The 17,872-nt window shown below is 43.1% G+C and overlaps 2 pseudogenes; both read left to right on the top strand.

The window, feature by feature from the left end:
• Window positions 1-306: 306 nt before the first annotated feature.
• Window positions 307-1,379, top strand: LOC128097068 (uncharacterized; annotated as a pseudogene).
• A 71-nt stretch (window positions 1,380-1,450) lies between these two features.
• LOC128097067 (bone morphogenetic protein receptor type-1B-like) overlaps window positions 1,451-17,872 on the top strand; it is a 58,847-nt pseudogene continuing 42,425 nt past the window's right edge.

The following is a 17,872-nucleotide window of genomic DNA, read 5'->3' as shown; positions in this document are numbered from 1 at the left end:
ATCCCATGCTGATACTGAATTAGTGGTTCTGAGCCTCCTGTTGCAATCTTTGCCACTCAGAATGAACTGCAGGAGGTCGCAGCACAGCAGCTGCAGCCTTGACCATTCCTGGCCCTCTACCAACTAACCATCAGAAATCCTCCATTTTGGATCTGCTCTTTAGGAACCCAGATAAGCAGCATAGGCCCATTGCTTCAGATGGTCACAGCTACTGAACCCCATTACTAGAAGGTCCAGTTCTAACCTCACCTCCTCCTTAGGAAACTAGGGCTCTGTCTGCCAATCAGTGTGATCAGTCTTGCCAACATGTCAATTGGTGAACTCTATAAGCACTTAGTGAATGCCTCAAGGGCAGTTGGCATTGCCATGACACTGGTGATTTCACAGAAGATGCCACAGGCTCTCCAGGATACAACAGAATTTCCAGAGAATGGACTGTTAGGTCCACTGCCAATGGTCATCACCTATCTGATAACAAGCTCTTCCCCAATTCACCAAAAGCCAAGCTGCCCTTTCCAGGAACCTTCCCTGAGACACAGGGGAAGGCCTTCATCACCTCCTCCTTCCAATCGCGAGATCTCTCTGATTCATTAGACTCTAGTTCATTCTAATTCAATAGTTCATCATGTGTGGAGAGCAAGACTCATTTTCCAAAAACTGCCCAGGAATGGCTCTTCTCATCCTAAAGATGGCTAACTAATAAGATGAGAAATAAAGGATGCTAAGAAATTAGCTGTGGATAATGAGGAAGTAAGATCAGTTCCATGAGGTGAACAAGCACATCAGAGAAGATCCACAGGGCTGTTACAATGGGAGGTGAAAAGCACTAGGGACTCCTGGACTTCCTTGCATCACATCAGGGACTGCCAGGAAGGCATCATCCACACCCTTCTTCCTCACTGAGCATGAACAGCAGTTGAACCAGGTGGAAAAACTGACCCTTCAGCTACAGATGATGATCAATGACAGGAATGAACTGCGTGAATTCCTGGCCCATTACACCAACAATGAGTTGAACAACAGGCTGAATTCTGAGCATGAGATGCAGAACACAGAGCATAAGAAGGATATGTCAGATGTGAAGAAATTACCCAAGGAGATTAGTGAGGCCTTGTACAAGTGCACGGAGCTGAGTGAGAAGACCAACTCCTACCGTACCCTCTACAGTCAGCTCCTGAGTGAACGGACTCAGCTGAAGGAAAAAGTGAGCATGTTGACAGAGCACAAGAGAAAGCTGCAGAGGGAGCAGATTTTACTACAAGAGTCCTGTGATGAGGCAAAGAGGCTCTCTGAGGAGGCCCATGAGAAGATCTATGACCTCTGGACAAGACAGCAGCAGGAACATCAAAGACTTGAAGAAAATCTTCAGTCCCTGCTGAAGCAGAAGGAGCTGCTCACAAGGCAAAGAGACTTGGCAGTAAAGCTGCAGCATCACTTCACTGTGTCCCAGATGAGGTTTGAAAACCTCCAGCAGGAACTGGAGCAGACCACAGCCCAGGAAGAAAGCCTACCAGAGATGGAGCTGCTGAAGCAGAAACACTTTGTCCCAGCACCTCTTAGGAAATTTGAAAAGGCTGGAAGAAGCCAGAGACACCTTGAAGGCATGATATTCTACACTCCAGGTTCACGGCCTCCTCAGAAAATGCCACCTCTTTTTAGCTGTGAACTCACTAGTGAGGCAAATATCAACCTACCATCAGGCGATCCTGCTACAATCTGATCCACATCCATTGGCTCACTATTCCCAGAGAAAAGATTGTATCAGAAATAGTCTGAGATTCAGAGGACACAACACAAATTACTAAGAACCCTGACATCCATCAGCATGTGGCCCCAGAGAGGGGCAAAACAACAGGGAAGAGGACATGTGGGTGAGCAAGAGTTCTTCTGTCAGCTTCCTATCAAGGGCTTTGACAAGCTGACTCCACATGTGATGGAAATCTGACAAGGAAGACTGTGTTAACATCACACTGCCATCCAGACAGACCATACCCAAAGGCATAAGATTCTCTCTAGTGCAGTGCTGAAGCTGACGCCATGTGATGTGCAAGTGTTGCTGAAGATAATTCCCTGCAGAGAATAAGCCAGTTCCTCACCTCATTTGCTCTTCCGCAGTGAAATTCCAAAGAAAACTGTAATTTGCTTAAATTTTTTTGTTTACATGTTGGAATATTTATGCTTTGCATTTTAGTTTAAGGTTTTGTTAATTTTTGTTATTACTTTTATTCTTGTCATTGTTTTAATAGTCTGCTAAGGCTATACACTGTATATAATGATGCTGTTTTGAAAGTCCCCATTGAGTAAAATGAATGTATTTTTATGAATAAAACCCAATTTCAAACTTTTCAAAAACTACAACAACAACAACAAAAACCTATGAAATCCAAAGCCCAGGCTCCACCTCCTCCAGTTTCCCACCATTTACTGGGACAAAATGCTTCCCATGGTACCCATGGGTGCAGAGTAGAAGGGGTCTAAATTCAAAGCCTGCTTCTCTCTTTCTAGCCTCTGGCCTAGGATTAGGATTAGGGTTAGGGTTAGTAGTTCATTTTGTCTAAAATGTAGCAGAATTAGTGAGCCCATTTTATAATGGCTTCTAGGGAGTCCTGAATAGATGTTTATTCAAACAATGACATTCTTCTGTCATTAATTTAGGCAAGATAGATGTGCATGTGTTATCATCATTTCCTAACAATGCACTTTTATGTACAGCATAGCTCTTTTACACAGTATTTATGTTATATTGGACAATCATGAATCACCTATAGATGACTTGAACATATGGGAAGAAGTATATTGTTCTCTGAAAATATTTCATTTTACATAAAGGACTTGAGCACCTGCAGACTAAGTATTTATGGGAGAAACTGTCTTCCACAGGTGTTGAGTGACAAAGGAGATGATAGCCAAGTGTTGGTTGTATTGGGATGTTATCAGAGTTTTTAGGACAAAAGCTTGGGCTGCAGAGGCCTTGACAAGCTAGGGTCGGTCACCTGTCCCAATATGTCAATGAAGGAGACAAGCAATAGCAAGAGGTAGAACAGCAGTTTGCTCGAAGCAGCAGCATTGGGCAGAGGAACAGGGCCCAGTGGCCACTAAGTCCATCTTCAAAGATCACTGGCATGAGGTGAGGTGAGGCAGAGCACAGGAAGCATGCGTCCCATGAACAGGGCGGTCCCATCCATCGCTGACCTGTCCAGGCACCTGTCTCTCCTGAGAGGTCTTCTGAAAAGTTGTCAGAAATGTGTGACATTTCCTTCTTCAGGATTCTCCCTCTGACTATTCCCAGGACATCAACCTTTCCATCCCACAGGACAAGGTTCCTGGGGAATTTTAATTATTTGGGGGCTGATTGTTTCAGTAGTCTGATAGCTGAGGTCCAGCACGAGGACTTTAGAGTACCACTCCTGTCTAGGTGGCTACAGTGGACAAATCCATTTTCCTGGAGGTTGTCTTCCTCATTCTTTGAGCTCTTTGACCATTCAACATGTTCTTAGCTTTTTTAAAAAAAACACCTTTGTATTTGGTTTTAAAAGTTATGTGTGGAGTCACCCATGCTATGAGGCATGGGCACAAGAAGGACAACCACAGCTCCACTCCAGGCCACTTGCCCTGGGCAGGAAGAAATCAACCACAAACTGCCTAGCACCTGTGGTGCCAGGTGGTTGGGCACCAGGTGGTTGGGCACCATCATGGTCGGTGAGTATATGGTGAGGAGCTAGGAGAGAGAGTGTGTGAGTGTGGCAGAAAGGTTTATGTGTTGAGGAGAGAGGCGGATCTGAAGAGGCAAGGACAGTGAGGAGACAGCCATCACTGGTGGCCTGCTTGTCACCCAGGGCCATGGTGATGTCCAGGCCTGGGCTGCTGCCAAGGGCCATGTGTGGGTTCATGGCCCTGACACAGCCACGGTACTCTATGTTGATGTCCATAGCTCTTATTACTACTGAGGGCCCTAAAGACACCCGGAAGCTGGGCCACCACTTATTACCATGTTGGTATCCGAGGGATGTGCCCCCGTTGGAGTCATGCCAATCTAAGAGGTCTGTGCTGCCACCTGGGTCCATGGTGATGTCTGGGCCTAGGCTGCTGCCAAGGGTCCTGTGTGGGTCTCTGGGCCGGCCATAGCCTTGGTATGTGTTGATGTCTGTGGCTCCTGTTACCACCAAAGACGGTGAAAACAGAGTTGGCCCCACCACTCACTGGCTGCAGCAGTAGGGAGAACTGGCCCTGCCCCTCACCGACTGCAGCACCTCACCCGGGCATCACATAGTAGAGTTGTCCGTTGGCAGGGCTGCAGGTGAGCTGGCCCTGAAGAAGTGAGAGCAGGGGAGCTAGCCCCACTGCCTGCCATGCAGTGGCATGGGTAAGGGAGACCTGCCCTTTGCTCTTTGCTCCTTGCCCCGCATCGACTGCAGGCGGGAAAAACTGGTCCCAGGATCATGAGAGTAAGAGACCTGAGCCTGCTCCTCACTGCCTGCTGCACTCGGAAGAGCAGGTCCCGAACCTAACCCAGGCAGCACAATAGAGCTGACCCTGTTGATGGGGCACAAGTGATCCGGCAAGGAACACGTGTGGGAGATTTGGCCCCACACCTCATCTGCCATATGGTAGAGTGAGCAAGGAAGAGATGACCTCCCACCCCCAACCCCTCATTGCCTGTGGTGGGTGAGAGAGCTGGCCCTGAGGTAATGAGATTGGGGAATTGACACACCTTCACAGCAGTTCCAGAGTTACTCTCTGTGCTCCTTATCATAAAATGCCCCTTTGCATCAGCTTCATGGTCACTCTCTGTGACCCTTGTTTCATGGCAATAGTTTTAACTTTTATGCAAGACTTTCAAAGCAGTTCACTGACAAAATGATCCTGTAATTAAAAGAGCTATTTTTGTTTTCTTATCAAGATTTAAGTTTTGCCAAATGGAAGTTAGTTGGCAGGACCTAACAAGCCATGCAAAGAGCTTAGGGAGGTACCAACTGTGCCCGGGCAGATACCCACATGTTCCTGTGTAATGAAGAAAGGCCAGCCCATGCCTTCTAAATGCTTTCCCATCATCGTGTTCTGAGTGAGCCTGCCATAAACAGATGGCACTAACACCGAGTGGTCAGTCTAGTAGGCCTCTTGTTTTCTTTAAAGTACTTAACATTCACAGGAACTGCTTGAGGAGTATGGGGGGAAGAGCCATCCAAAGAAACTCACCAGAACTATGAAAGAAACCCACCCCTGCCCTGAAGCCAGAGTAAGTGAAAGAAACCTACCCTGCATCTGGGACCCAAGCCAACGAAGGAAACACTTTAGCCCTGAACCCAGAACCTAAGAAACATTCCCTGACCCTGAAACCAGTGCCAAAGAAACACACTTTGTCCCTGGAATCAGATCTACTGAAAGAAATACATTCTAACCCTAAAATTAGAGTCAAAAGGCTAAAAAGGATCAGGGAAAGAAACACAGTTTGTCCCTGAAATCAGAGCCATCTCTGCCCTGACCAACTGACCAAGGAAACTAAGCAATCCCTGAGCAGGAAAACCAACCATTCCCTGAGCAGGGAAACTAACCAATCTCTGAGCAGAAAATCTTCTCCCTGGAGAAACTCCGCCCCCAAGAAGCCCTACATAAGCCCCTCTGACGGTTCTTTTGTTGACTGTGCTTTCCCACCCTGGCAGAAGCAGCCACTCCTCCTTTCTCAAAAGAGTCTTGGGTGAAGATCTTCACTGGCTGGTGCAGAATAGAAGAACCTTATTGAGACTTTCCCTTGGGGGGTGTGAGTGTGTGTGTTGGGGGGGGGTGTGCTGAGCAAGGCTGAGCAGAAAAAAGTAACAACTTTTCCCTGGACCCTGAGGAGATTGCTACATTTCTGTAGGGGTTTCCTCCCCTAGCAGAATGAAGTGGAAGAAGCAACATCTTGGGTTGGAGCGAAGAATGTGGTGATACATTGCGTACCCTAGTAAATTTATCTAGGGACTAGAGGACAGAGCCAGCCACTAGATTAGACACAGATGCCAGACAGTGATGGCACACACCCTTAATCCTATCACTTGGGAGGCCGAGATCTGTCTGGATCTCTATGAGTTCAAGGCCATACTGAGAACAGAGCCAGGCAGTGGTGGCACATGCCTTTAATCCCAGCACTTGAGATCTCATGTCTTTGCTTGGGAAGCACACACATGCCTTTAATCCCAGGAAATAATATGGCAGGACACAGAAAGGTATATAAGGCATGAGTAAACAGGAAGTCTCCCTCTGGGGGTGAGGAGTTGGTGAGGTGAGGTTGGCTGTGGCTTATTCTGCTTCTCTGTTCTTTCAGTTTTCACCCTAATATCTGGCTCCAGGTTTTTTTTAAATTATTAATAAGACCATTTATCAATTCATGTTACATCTGGCACCCAACATTTGTGGCACAAATTCATGAAAAAGCCGCTTGCCTGTGGCCTTGCAGTCCCCAGCTCAGACCTGAGCTGCACGAGCCTGGTTGTGGTGGCACGCGCTGGTAGGATTTGCTGAAGGAGGAGGAGGCAGGAGAATCCCTAGTTCGAGGCCAGCCCGGGAGGCTTGCTGAGGAGAAGCTGTGGGTGGGGCCGTGCCACTGTGGTGGCGGGACCATGGAGGCAGTGCCTGCTGCTCTGCATTGCCTGCTGCTTCTCCTCGTGTTGGTGGTGGCAGTGTTGCTGATACGGGGAAGAAGGCTTTACCCCTGCTGGTTCAGAGAACAATTGCCAGGACCATCATGTTACAAGAAAGAGTTGGCAAAGGTCGGTTTGGAGAAGTTTGGCGAGGCAAGTTGCAGGGAGAAGTTGCTATGAAGATATTCTCTTCTAGGGAAGAACATTAGTGGTTCTGAGGGGCAGACATTTATCAGGTGGTGATGTTATGCCATGAAAACATCCTAGAATTTATGGCAGCAGACAACAAAGTCCATGGCACATGGACTCGGCTGTGGCTGGTGTAGGATTACCATGAGCATGGACCCCTCTTTGATGACTTGAATAGATACACTGTTACAGTGGAAGGAGTGATCACACTCCTCTGTCCATGGTAAGTGGTCCTGCCCATCTTCACATGGAGATTGTTGGTTCCCAAGGAAAGCCAGCTATTGCTCACAGAGATTTGAAATCCAAGAAAATCTTAGTGAAGGAGAATGGAACCTGTTGTATTGCGAACTTGGGACTGGCTGTGAGACACGATTCTGCCACAGATACAGTTGATATTGCTCCAAACCACAGAATAAACACCACCCAAAGATCGGCTTTGGACTACAAACTGCTCAGGACAATTTTGAGATGGCTAGCTGAGATGACCCAGATTGACAGACTACTCGAACAAGGACTTGAGACAAGCCCTGCATTTTCCCATTATGCAGAGACTAGACAAATGATACAGCTAACTCTTTCAGGACTTGACAATCAACCCAGAAATTTTCTTTTCAGGATCCCCTAAAGATGTCTTCATCCCCAGACAGCAGGAAGTAATTTTAAGAACACAACACCCACATTCCCAAGAGGTTGGGTGGGTACTTTTTGGTCATTTGATGGGTTATGGATTATTACCATTGTTTAGGATGGTTGGTTACAAGCTGTTGATTGACAATGGTCAGGAAAAAAAGTAAACAAGGAGATTAGAGTCAGGATTCTCGTTTGAAAAAAAAGAAAAAGAAAAATGAGGATATAGACAAGAGGTAGATTATTGAATCTATACTTAGATAGAAAGAAAAGAGTAAAGGGAAGATTATTGAATCTACTCTGAAAAAAGGGAGAATATAGATATGATAAATATAGATTATTGAATCTACTCTGGAAAAAAGAGGATATGGGTATGATAAGATAAAGTGGTAGATTATTGAATCTACTTTTAAAAAGCAACTACTAGTCTTAAATATTTTACATTGGATTGGACTTTTGTATATTGTACACAAATTATGTATATTGATACAAATTAAAATTGATTTTGTTAGAAAATACTATACATATATTTCTAATCTTGTTCAAGGTACTGTACCTGTACAGCTCATTTAACAATGTAATACAAATTGCTAGTCCTTGAAAGTTATTATTACCAACTAATTAGGATATAAGAAGTACAAGTTAATAGTCATTACAATCAAACTTATAGTCATATTAGGTATGTTTTCAAGGTTAAATGGAAATATATTTTAGATAGGTCATCTTCAAACACTTCAGAGATCTACAGAATATGGAATTTAAGATGTTTTAATAACAGATTATTTTCTTATGACAATGAGACATGTCTGCTCCTGGCAGTATCAATCTATTTCAGAGAAGATGATGGGTATTGAAGAAAACTCCTTATGGAGTTTACTTTCATTGTGGCAAAAGCTAGCCACTGGGCAAGAAAGTTCCCTTGCCTTGACTGTTGACAGTATGCTGTCAAAATGGACAAGCAAGATACAAAACAAAGGACTGCTGATCCTTGCCAAGACAAGGTAGGAAGACTCTTTAGAAAATTCTGCTTCACAAGTGAGTCTGTTAGATATGCTAGGCCTCTGGGTCAAAGGTGGATGCCTTCGAAGGTGGATTGCAGAGAAATCTTGGGTGACTGTCCAGGCAGCTAGCTGTTTCTGTCATTTCTCACATTTTTTTAGAAGTTGCTTGTTTGCACTTCGTGTTTACTCAGTTAATATTATTTCCTTCTCAAGTCTCTGAAAGAGTTGAAGATTAGTTATAGTTATAGTTTTCCTTGTTAACAAATCCAGAACAGAAACTCACTAAAGAGGTGTAAAGTATAGAAGTTGGAAAGACATCAAAAGATAGTTTTCGGTTGGTAAAACAAGTTAGGATAGAAAATGAATTAGGTACACTTTGGACTCACCAAAATAGGATAAAAAATGGAGTTTTTTGCTGAATTTGTCAAGTGCAAATAGACTAGACATTGTTGAGGTATTTATTGCTTATATATATTGTATATAGTTATTGTACTTACTGTATATAGTTGAATTAGGTACAACATTTTGAACTCACCAAATAAATAATGGAGTTTTTTGTCTGAATCTGTCAAATTTAATGGACTAGACATTGTTAATGTAATTCTTGACTGTACATATTATATATACTTATTGTATATCATTTTTCTTATATTAGTTATAACCTTTTATTATTTTAGACAAAAAAAGAGGAAATATGGTGATATATTGTGTACCCTAATAAACTTATCTGGGGATTAGAGGACAGAGCAAGCCACTAGATTAGACATAGAGGCAAGACAGTGGTGGCACACACCCTTAATCCTATCTCTTGGGAGGCAGAGATCAGTCTGGATCTCTGTGAGTTCAAGGTCACACTGGGAACTGAGTCAGGCAGTGGTAGCACATGCCTTTAATCCAAGCACTTGAGATCTCATGTCTTTGTTTGGGAAGCACATACACCTTTAATCCCAGAAAGCGATGTGGCTGGGTCAAGAATGGTGTATAAGAGCTGGGCAGTGGTGGCACATGCCTTTAATCTCAGCACTCGGGAGGCAGAGGCAGGCAGATCTCTGTGAGTTTGAGGCCAGCCTGAGCTACAGAGTGAGTTCCAGGAAAAGTGCAAAGCTACACAGAGAAACCCTGTCTCGAAAAACCAAATAATAATAATAATAATAATAATAATAATAATAATAATAATGTGTGAGGAGATAGGAAGTGAGCAGCAGTTCAACTGAGACCCTCAGGGGTGAGGACTCAGAGGTTTTCAGTCTGAGGATTCGCAGAAACAGGATTGACTGAGGAGTTGGTGAGGTGAAGTTGACTGTGGCTTGTTCTGTTTCTCTGATCTTTCAGCTTTCACCCTAATACCTGGCCCCAGGTTTTTTGGGGGGTTTTGTTGTTGTTGTTGTTGTTATTTTATTAATAAGACCATTTAGTAATTCATGTTACAGAAGAAGAAGCAGAGCTCCACTGGAAAGCCCCCTTAAGGAGGCCAGAGCAAAGCTCAGCTGTAATGGTTCCCTCTAGGAGAGGAGCAGGATTGCTATATCCTGCAGGGAGACCATTCCCCCACAGTACCCCAGCTTCAAGTATCATCTGACTGCCTGACAAGTCAGGCTACCTCTCCCTCTAGGGATGAGCTGACCTATTATGGCTCCAGCCTCCAGAGCTGTTCCATTAAAGCTCTAGGTATAGCCTGGCTTCCCAATAAGTCAGGACACCTTTCCCTCCAAAGCTGAGACACTTGCAATGAGGAAGCCCTGGCTTAAGCACTGTTGACTAGATTTTCAGGTTAAAATTTCAAATGACAAAATCTTGGGCTGGAAATCTCAATTTCCTGATTTTAAACAATAAATCTGGAAGCCTTGGAGTAGAGACATCCTAAATGGTGGGCAGATGAGCAGATCTGGAAATTACCGTCATTCATGGCATGAACTCAGACAGTTAAACAGCTAAAGTTGACCATCTGGTAGATGTACCTATATCTGACATGGATATAGGCACATCTTTAAACAGTGAAAAGGCATTTGACAGAATATACTTAATGAGGGAACACTTCCTAACATGCACAAGAATCTGGGTTTGATCCCTAGCACAACAAAAGTCAATCAACCAGTCAATTAATTAAAAAGACTAAAGTATATTGGGAATGCCATCCAATAACCAAGTAGCACATAAATTGGAGCATAACTCCAAATTGGGGAAATACTAAAAAGAAACCTGAAAAAGAGCCACAGAATGTCTAGTAGGGATATTGTCCCCTCATTGTGGGGTATCTCCATTAAACCTGTGTGTGTGTATGTAAGTTTCCATAGTAGTACATTTCTATGTGGCTTTTTCAAAAGGCCCTTGGTTTAGATATCCCTCTTGATAGTCTCCCCTTTATTTTGCCCTTACATCCTGTACCCCAGTTTAACCCTTCTTATTCCATTGTTCCCCGTTAGCCCTTTAGATTATTATGCCCCATCTCCCCTAACTTGGAGAACCTGGCTCTTAATGGCCCCTAACTAAATTTCTGACCAGTGTGGGTATTCCAGATGGAATACATATACCTGAAAATTCAAAGCTAACATCCAGAAATAGAGAAAATATGTGATGTTTATTTTTCTATGTCTGAGTGTCTCACTCAGGAGGACTATTTGTAGCTCCATTCATTTACCTGCAAATTTCATAATTTAATTTTTCTTTTCTTTGAGTAGCTTACATTTCTTTTATTAAATATATTTTCATTTACTAGAATTACATAATGTTCCCCTCAAATATTATTTTTATGTAAGTGTACATTTTCATTATTCATTCATCAGTTGATGAACATCTAGGTTGTTTCAATTTCTTGACATTTCTGAATAGCGCAGCAATGAACATTTATGGGCAGATATGTCTTTTGTAGATCATAACATGTACAACTTTTGGGTAATTCTGAATAGGGTGATAGGAAATGAAGAAAGGACAAACACATGTACAGAAAAGCTGGCTGGGAGAAGGTGAGCCATGCACTCTGATGAAAAAGCCCCAGCAACCTGGAAAGAGGAAGTGAATTCATTATACACAGCTGAAGGAAAAGATGGATTCATTATAAACAGCTGGGGAGGAAGTGGGCTCTGTAAGTAAAAGGGCCAGCCAAAGAAACCCACCCTGGTCCTGAAACTAGAGCAAATGAAAGAAACTCACCCTGGCTCTGAAACCAGAACCAGTGAAAGAAACACTTTGGCCCTGAAACCAGAACCAAAGAAACACTCCCTGGCCCTGATACCAGAGCCAAAGAAACACTTCTACCCTGGAACCAGAGCCAATGAAAGAAACACACCCTGGCCCTGAAACTAGACCACCCTGGCCCTAAAACCAGAGCCAAATCTGCCCCTGACCAGCTGAATATGAAACCAACCAATCCCTGAACATGACATCTAGCCAATCTGAGCTTGTCCAAGCTCAAGGGGATCGAAATCTGACCAGTTCCCTCCCTGAAAATCTTCTCCCTGGAAAAACTCCACTCCTAAGAAGCCCTATATAAGGCCTCTGCCTGTTCAGTTAGCAGCTGTCCTCCTCCACCCTGGCAAAGGTGGCCACTCTTCTGGATTCCTCCTTCCCAAATACATCTCTTTCTTAAAAGAGTTTTGAGTGAAGATTTTCTTTTACCAGTAAAGAGCTAGGAATATCTGCTGGGAAGCTTTCTTAGCATGGCAGAGCATAAGAAGATATTTCTGCTGGGAAACTCCCTTAGGGGAGTTAGCAGAGCTCAGCTGTAATGGCTTTCTTGGTTTTCTTGGAGAGGAGCAGGATTGCCACATCCTGTGGGGAGAGCATCCTCCTCTGGACCCCAGCTTCAGATATAGCTTGACTTCCTAACAAGTCAAGATACCTTTCTCCTCACAGCTGTAGGTATTCAGGGTACCTTCTCTTTACAGCTGTAGGTATAGCCTGACTTCCAACCAATCAGGATATCTTTCCCCCCAGAACTGAGGTATCCAGGATAATTTCCCTTCACATCTTCAGATATAGCCTGACTTCCTGACAAATCAGGATACCTATCTCCTCACAGTTGTAGGTATCCAGGACACTTCCCTTCACAGCTGTAGGTATAACCTGACTTCCTGAAAAGTCAGGATACCTTTCCCTCCAGAGCTGTAACACTTGCAGGTTCATCATCTACAGCTGAAGAGGTGAGTTAGCTGATCCACATAGATTGCTTATCTGCGAAGAAGCAGTATCCGGCTGCAGTAATCTGGGGAGAGGAAGCTGTGGCTGATAGCTTTTGCACACACTATCAACATCATACTTGGAGCAGGAGAAAGCCTTGTCATTCCAATGAGTCTGAGTCACTGGTATCCTTAACATGGCTGGGCTCATGTCATGAATACAAGAGTGTCATTTCCCTAGAGGCAGTGGGATCTGGAAGAATGGAACCTAAAAATGAGGTAGTTGAAAGTCTCATGCAATAGCCAACTTTATTTAGAGCATCAGATAATTTATACTCTGAAGGTTAGGCAATGTCACATGAGCAAAGTTCACATGAGTGCAAGCTGTATACAACCACAAGGACAAGCCATGTGTGGCTGAATAACAATTGTAAACAGCTGTGGATAATCTGAAGCAAACCCACTCTTATTTACTACCTGTGGGAGGGGCACAAAGGCACATCCCAAGAACAATCCTCTTTAAGGACTGAGCTCACAAGACTCTTGTCCTGGGTTTTTTGTTTTGTTTTGTTTTGTTTTGCTTTGTTTTGTTTTGTTTTGTTTTGTTTTGTTTTGTTTGGGGGGGGGTATTTTCTCATAATCACTCAGCATTCTCCTTTCACAGCTTCATCCAAGGACAGTGTTCCAACACAAGAGCATAATCATTCCCGGTATAGTAGGACACAAAATCCTTTGGGTATATGCCCAAGAGTGGTAAACTGGATCATCCCATGCTAGCAAATAAAAACCTATAGTACCAGAAATGTGTTACTTCTTTTGAGTTGTTGACCAATGGGGTCCCATAGACACCAAGCATTGCAGGCTGTTGCCTGTGCTCTTGGTTACCCTCCAGAACTTGACAGTAGTATGAAAGACGCCACACCTTTTAACCACAGAACATGGAGAAATCATGATAATACTCACCTATAAGTGTCATCCTTACTAGCTAGTGTTCACGGTGCTGGAAGGTGCTCTGCATGCTGCCGGAGGTGGAAAGTAAGCCTTAGTCTCAGCCAGCTGTGAACTCTGACAGCCATAACAATGACTGGCTTGACAAGATAAGCCCACTAGTGCAACAGTAAGGACCTCTTTTGGCATCTGTGGGTACCAGGCATACAAGGGTTGTGCAGGAAAAACACATACATATAAAAATTTTTTTAAAATTAATCAAAAATTTAAAAAACAAAGAATTATTTGGAGAGCAGGAATAAAGCTGAGTGGTAGAACATATGCTTAGTCTGAGTGAAACCCTGGGCTCAATATCTAGCAGGGAGGAGAAGACGAGGATAAGGAATATAAGGGGGAGGAGGGTAAGGAGAGGGTAGAAGGAGATGAGGAATGGTAAATCTGGACAAGAATGGTGGTGGTCTAAATTCTCAGCACTGGTGAGGCTGACCCAGGAAGAGAACCAAGCCAGGAGTATAAGACCAGCCTAAGCAACATAGTGAAACTGTCTTCAAAATAGCAGTAGTAGCCGGGCGGTGGTGGCGCACACCTTTAATCCCCGCACTCGGGAGGCAGAGCCAGGCGGATCTCTGTGAGTTCGAGGCCAGCCTGGGCTACCAAGTGAGTTCCAGGAGAGGCGCAAAGCTACACAGAGAAACCCTGTCTCGAAAAACCAAAAAAAAAAAAAAATAGCAGTAGTAGTAGTAGTAGTAGTAGTAGTAGTAGTAGTAGTAGTAAATAATGAGTAACTCTAAGCATATGTTGTAGCAAAGAAAAGTAGGAAGATAATTTAATCAACTAGACCAAAATGAACTGGGATTATTGATTAAAAAAACAGAAAAAAATTAAAACATTTCTGAAATTAGAGTATTTTGTAGATTTAACAGACTGTAAAAGAAAGGAAAACATTGAAAATGACTTTTGACTTTCAGAAGAAGCTGACCAAGATTCTAGACAGGCTACTCACCTGCACCTGCTTTCTTACCAGATCGAGAGCTGCCTTTCCATAGTACACAGATTCTCACACTCAGCCTTACAATAGCTTGTTGTTATTACTTGCAGAATAGCTACACCATGCAAATGATTAACATGGGCATCACCTACCCCAGTGGGACTTTTGGGAACAGGTCTGCTTAACTCTCAGTAAACCCTGTAAGACATCCCGAACAGCCATTCCAGAGCCCAGTGTTAGGTCCAAAGGAAATTTAATTCCCCAAACTCCAAAAGGAAATCCAAATATCTAGAAATGGATCAACCTGGACTATAGGAGGATTTTTAACAGTTAAATAAAAGCCAGCATTCCTCAGGAACAACTGTGAAGCCAGTTCCCTTCAACCAAAAGGAGTCCTTTCCCTTATCACTGACAGAAGGAAAAAAATGACTATCTATGGTACTATTAGTATGCATGCAGGCCTCCAGGTTCCCTCAGAATCACAGGTACCTATTACACATTTCAAAGTCCACGCTAGCATCCTAGTTCTCCTCATCTTGTCCCCTGTGCTACCGTTCTTGGGCTTTTCTAACCACAGCCACTCATTCTCCTTATAACCCTGACATTTTTGCTACGCTTGTGTGTGTGTGTGTGTGTGTGTGTGTGTGTGTGTGTGTGTGTGTGTACCTCTCTATGTTCCTCTCTCTTTCTCTTTCTGCGTTCTGCTCCTGCATCTCTCACGCCCATGTTCAGCCTACTTATTTCTCTCTCTGCTCTGGACTCTTCCAAATGCCTCTGGCTGTTATCTCTCTCATATCTATAATAAAACCCTTCTCCTTAACCATACCACAGAGGGATCATATGGTTACATTGTCAGTTTGTACACCCAGCATGAAATAGCTACTGTTTCAATTGCAAAGCCTGGATCCAGTCTGAGGCTCCGTGAGCAGGAATGAACATGCTTCCAATGGGGTCATCCTCCACATGACTCTCAGAGCCTATTGCCTACTCTCAAGTGCACCCTTCTAATAATGATTTGAAGGAAAAGAGATCTATCTGTGTTCTCATGATTTTTTTATTTAAATTTATTAAAATGTTAAACTATATGTTCCAGAAAATCATATGCAACCATTAAAGGAAAACAAAAATAAAATCTGATGCTAGAAAAAAAATTCATAATTTAGAAATCAGGTGAGAAAACCTGGGCCATATCTGCACATGTGACCTGTCTTCACATCAGAAGGTTAAAGCTCTAGACACTGTCAGCCTGAGACCAATTTGCACACACTCAAGTGTCATCTAGAGATCTGACCTACATAAGAGTATTCCTAGCTCTACTCTTTCCTTTTGCTTTCTCAGCAGTGACCACTAACCAAATGATCATAAAGTTGTTCTCTAAAATAATTAAACGTGGAGGTGGAAGTAGATAGAGGAACAGAATCCAAAGAGGCCGATAATCTTGCCTGAGTCTTAGCTCCATCGCTTTTTGGTTATAGGTTTTTTGCTGTGTTATTTATTCTATCATTTTGTTTTGCAGTGTTGGGGACTGGACCTAAGGCCTTGTGCATGTCAGAAAATCACTCTATCACTGAGCTAGAACTCGTTTCATGTAATTTTGACTTTCAAAACCTTATTTTCCTCAGTAGTAAATCAGAGGTTAAAACATCTGTTGTATGATATTTTGTTTGTGTTCTGACAAATAAAGCTTGCCTGGAGATCAGAGGCCAGAGCTAGTCACTAGTTAACCACTGAGGCTAGGCAGTTGTGGCACACATCTTTAATTCAAGCACTTGGGAGAAGGAAGTAGAAAGATCAGGAGTTCAAAGCCACCCTGGACTACATGAGATTGAACCAGTCTAAAAGAGAAACATAGCCAGGCAGTAGAGGCTCACACTTTTAATCCCAGCACAAGGAAGGTGGAGACAGGAATATAAGGTGGGCAGAGACAAGATCTCCCAATTCAGTCTGAATATTCATAAAGACAGGATGGCCCCCATTTCAGTCTGAGACTTTGTACAGGTAAAAAGTCTCTGGTGGTTGGCTGTTCTGCTTCTCCCAACTTTCAGCTTTCACCCTAATATCTGACTCCAAGTTTTTATTGCTAAGACTAAATAGGTTTGCGCATCAAATGCCCACTTTATAACACTGTAGGGATTACATTAAACTGTAGGGATTACATTGCAACCCTTTCAATTCATAACAGTAGCAAAATTACACTTAAAAAGTGGCAATGAAAATAATTTTATAGATGCGGGTCACCACAACATGAGGATCTATAATAAAAGGTTGAAGCATTAGGAAGGTTGAGAACTTCTGCCCTCGTTCACTAGTCCCAGACACGAAGAAGTTGGGCTTCTGGCTTGTCAATGTTTCTGAAGTATGTTATGTTATGGAAAGCTGTGCCTCTTTCAGAACCATCTTTGTTTAATGATTTTCTTTTTGATATTGAAGAAATAATATTGTTTTTTCTAAACTCTACTTTTCACAGACCAGACTGTCCCTGTCTGCTTTTGCAGGGGTGGTGATCCTGAATCAGATATCCCCTCTGCAGCCTGGATAATGGAGCTCTCCTTAAAGGCCATCAGGAGTGAGTCTTCAGTTTCCAAATAACTCCAACCCATCCAGCTTCAAGCCTACCTGAAATTTCACACAGCTGCCACTGTCACATTACATGACTGAAAACTTTCACCATGAGATATGTTTCTCTAAGGCACAAAGTGATTAGGATTTTTTTGAGCTGTATCTGGAAATCTTTCACTACTTAAACACTACCCTGTCTGATCAGAAAGTTCAAAAGTGTTTCCAAAAAATAAAATAAAATAAAAATAAATTAATTAAATTTAAAAAATACAAATTTGTCTTTGAAAAATAGCATTAAATACTGTGTGTTGTGAAATACTCCACTTCTTAAAACAAGCTGTGGGGTGTAGAATATTATTTTAAGGCTTGTTACTTTTGCTTATGTTGCATTTGTTTAACTCTGTGAAGCTGTGTTACTGTGCCTGTCTAAAACACCTGATGGTCTAATAAAGAGATGAATGGTTAATAGCGAGGCAGGGGAAAGGATAAGTGGGGCTGGCAGGCAGAGAGAATAAATAGAAGGAGAATCTGGGAGAAAAGAAAGAAGGAGCAAGAGAACAAGGAAGGGAAGACACTAGGGGCCAGCCACCCAGTCACACAACCAGCAATGGAGTAAGAAAGAAAGAAATACAGAAATAGAAAAAGGTATAAGGCCAGAGGCAAAAGTTAGATGGGATAATTTAGGTTAAGAAAAGCTGGCTAGCAACAAGCCAAGCTAAGTCCAGGCATTTATAATTGAGAATAAGCCTCTGTGTGTGATTTATTTGGGAGCTTGTGGGGTGCAGGGGGAGTGGTCACAAAAAGAGCCCTCAAGGAGCCAAAGAACAA

The sequence above is a fragment of the Peromyscus californicus genome, unplaced genomic scaffold (genome assembly GCF_007827085.1).
Source record: "Peromyscus californicus insignis strain IS unplaced genomic scaffold, ASM782708v3 Scaffold_5__1_contigs__length_169319896, whole genome shotgun sequence".
NCBI lineage: Eukaryota > Metazoa > Chordata > Mammalia > Rodentia > Cricetidae > Peromyscus > Peromyscus californicus.
The sequence above is the reverse complement of the archived record's forward strand: the minus strand, read 5'-3'. Positions and strand labels throughout refer to the sequence as shown.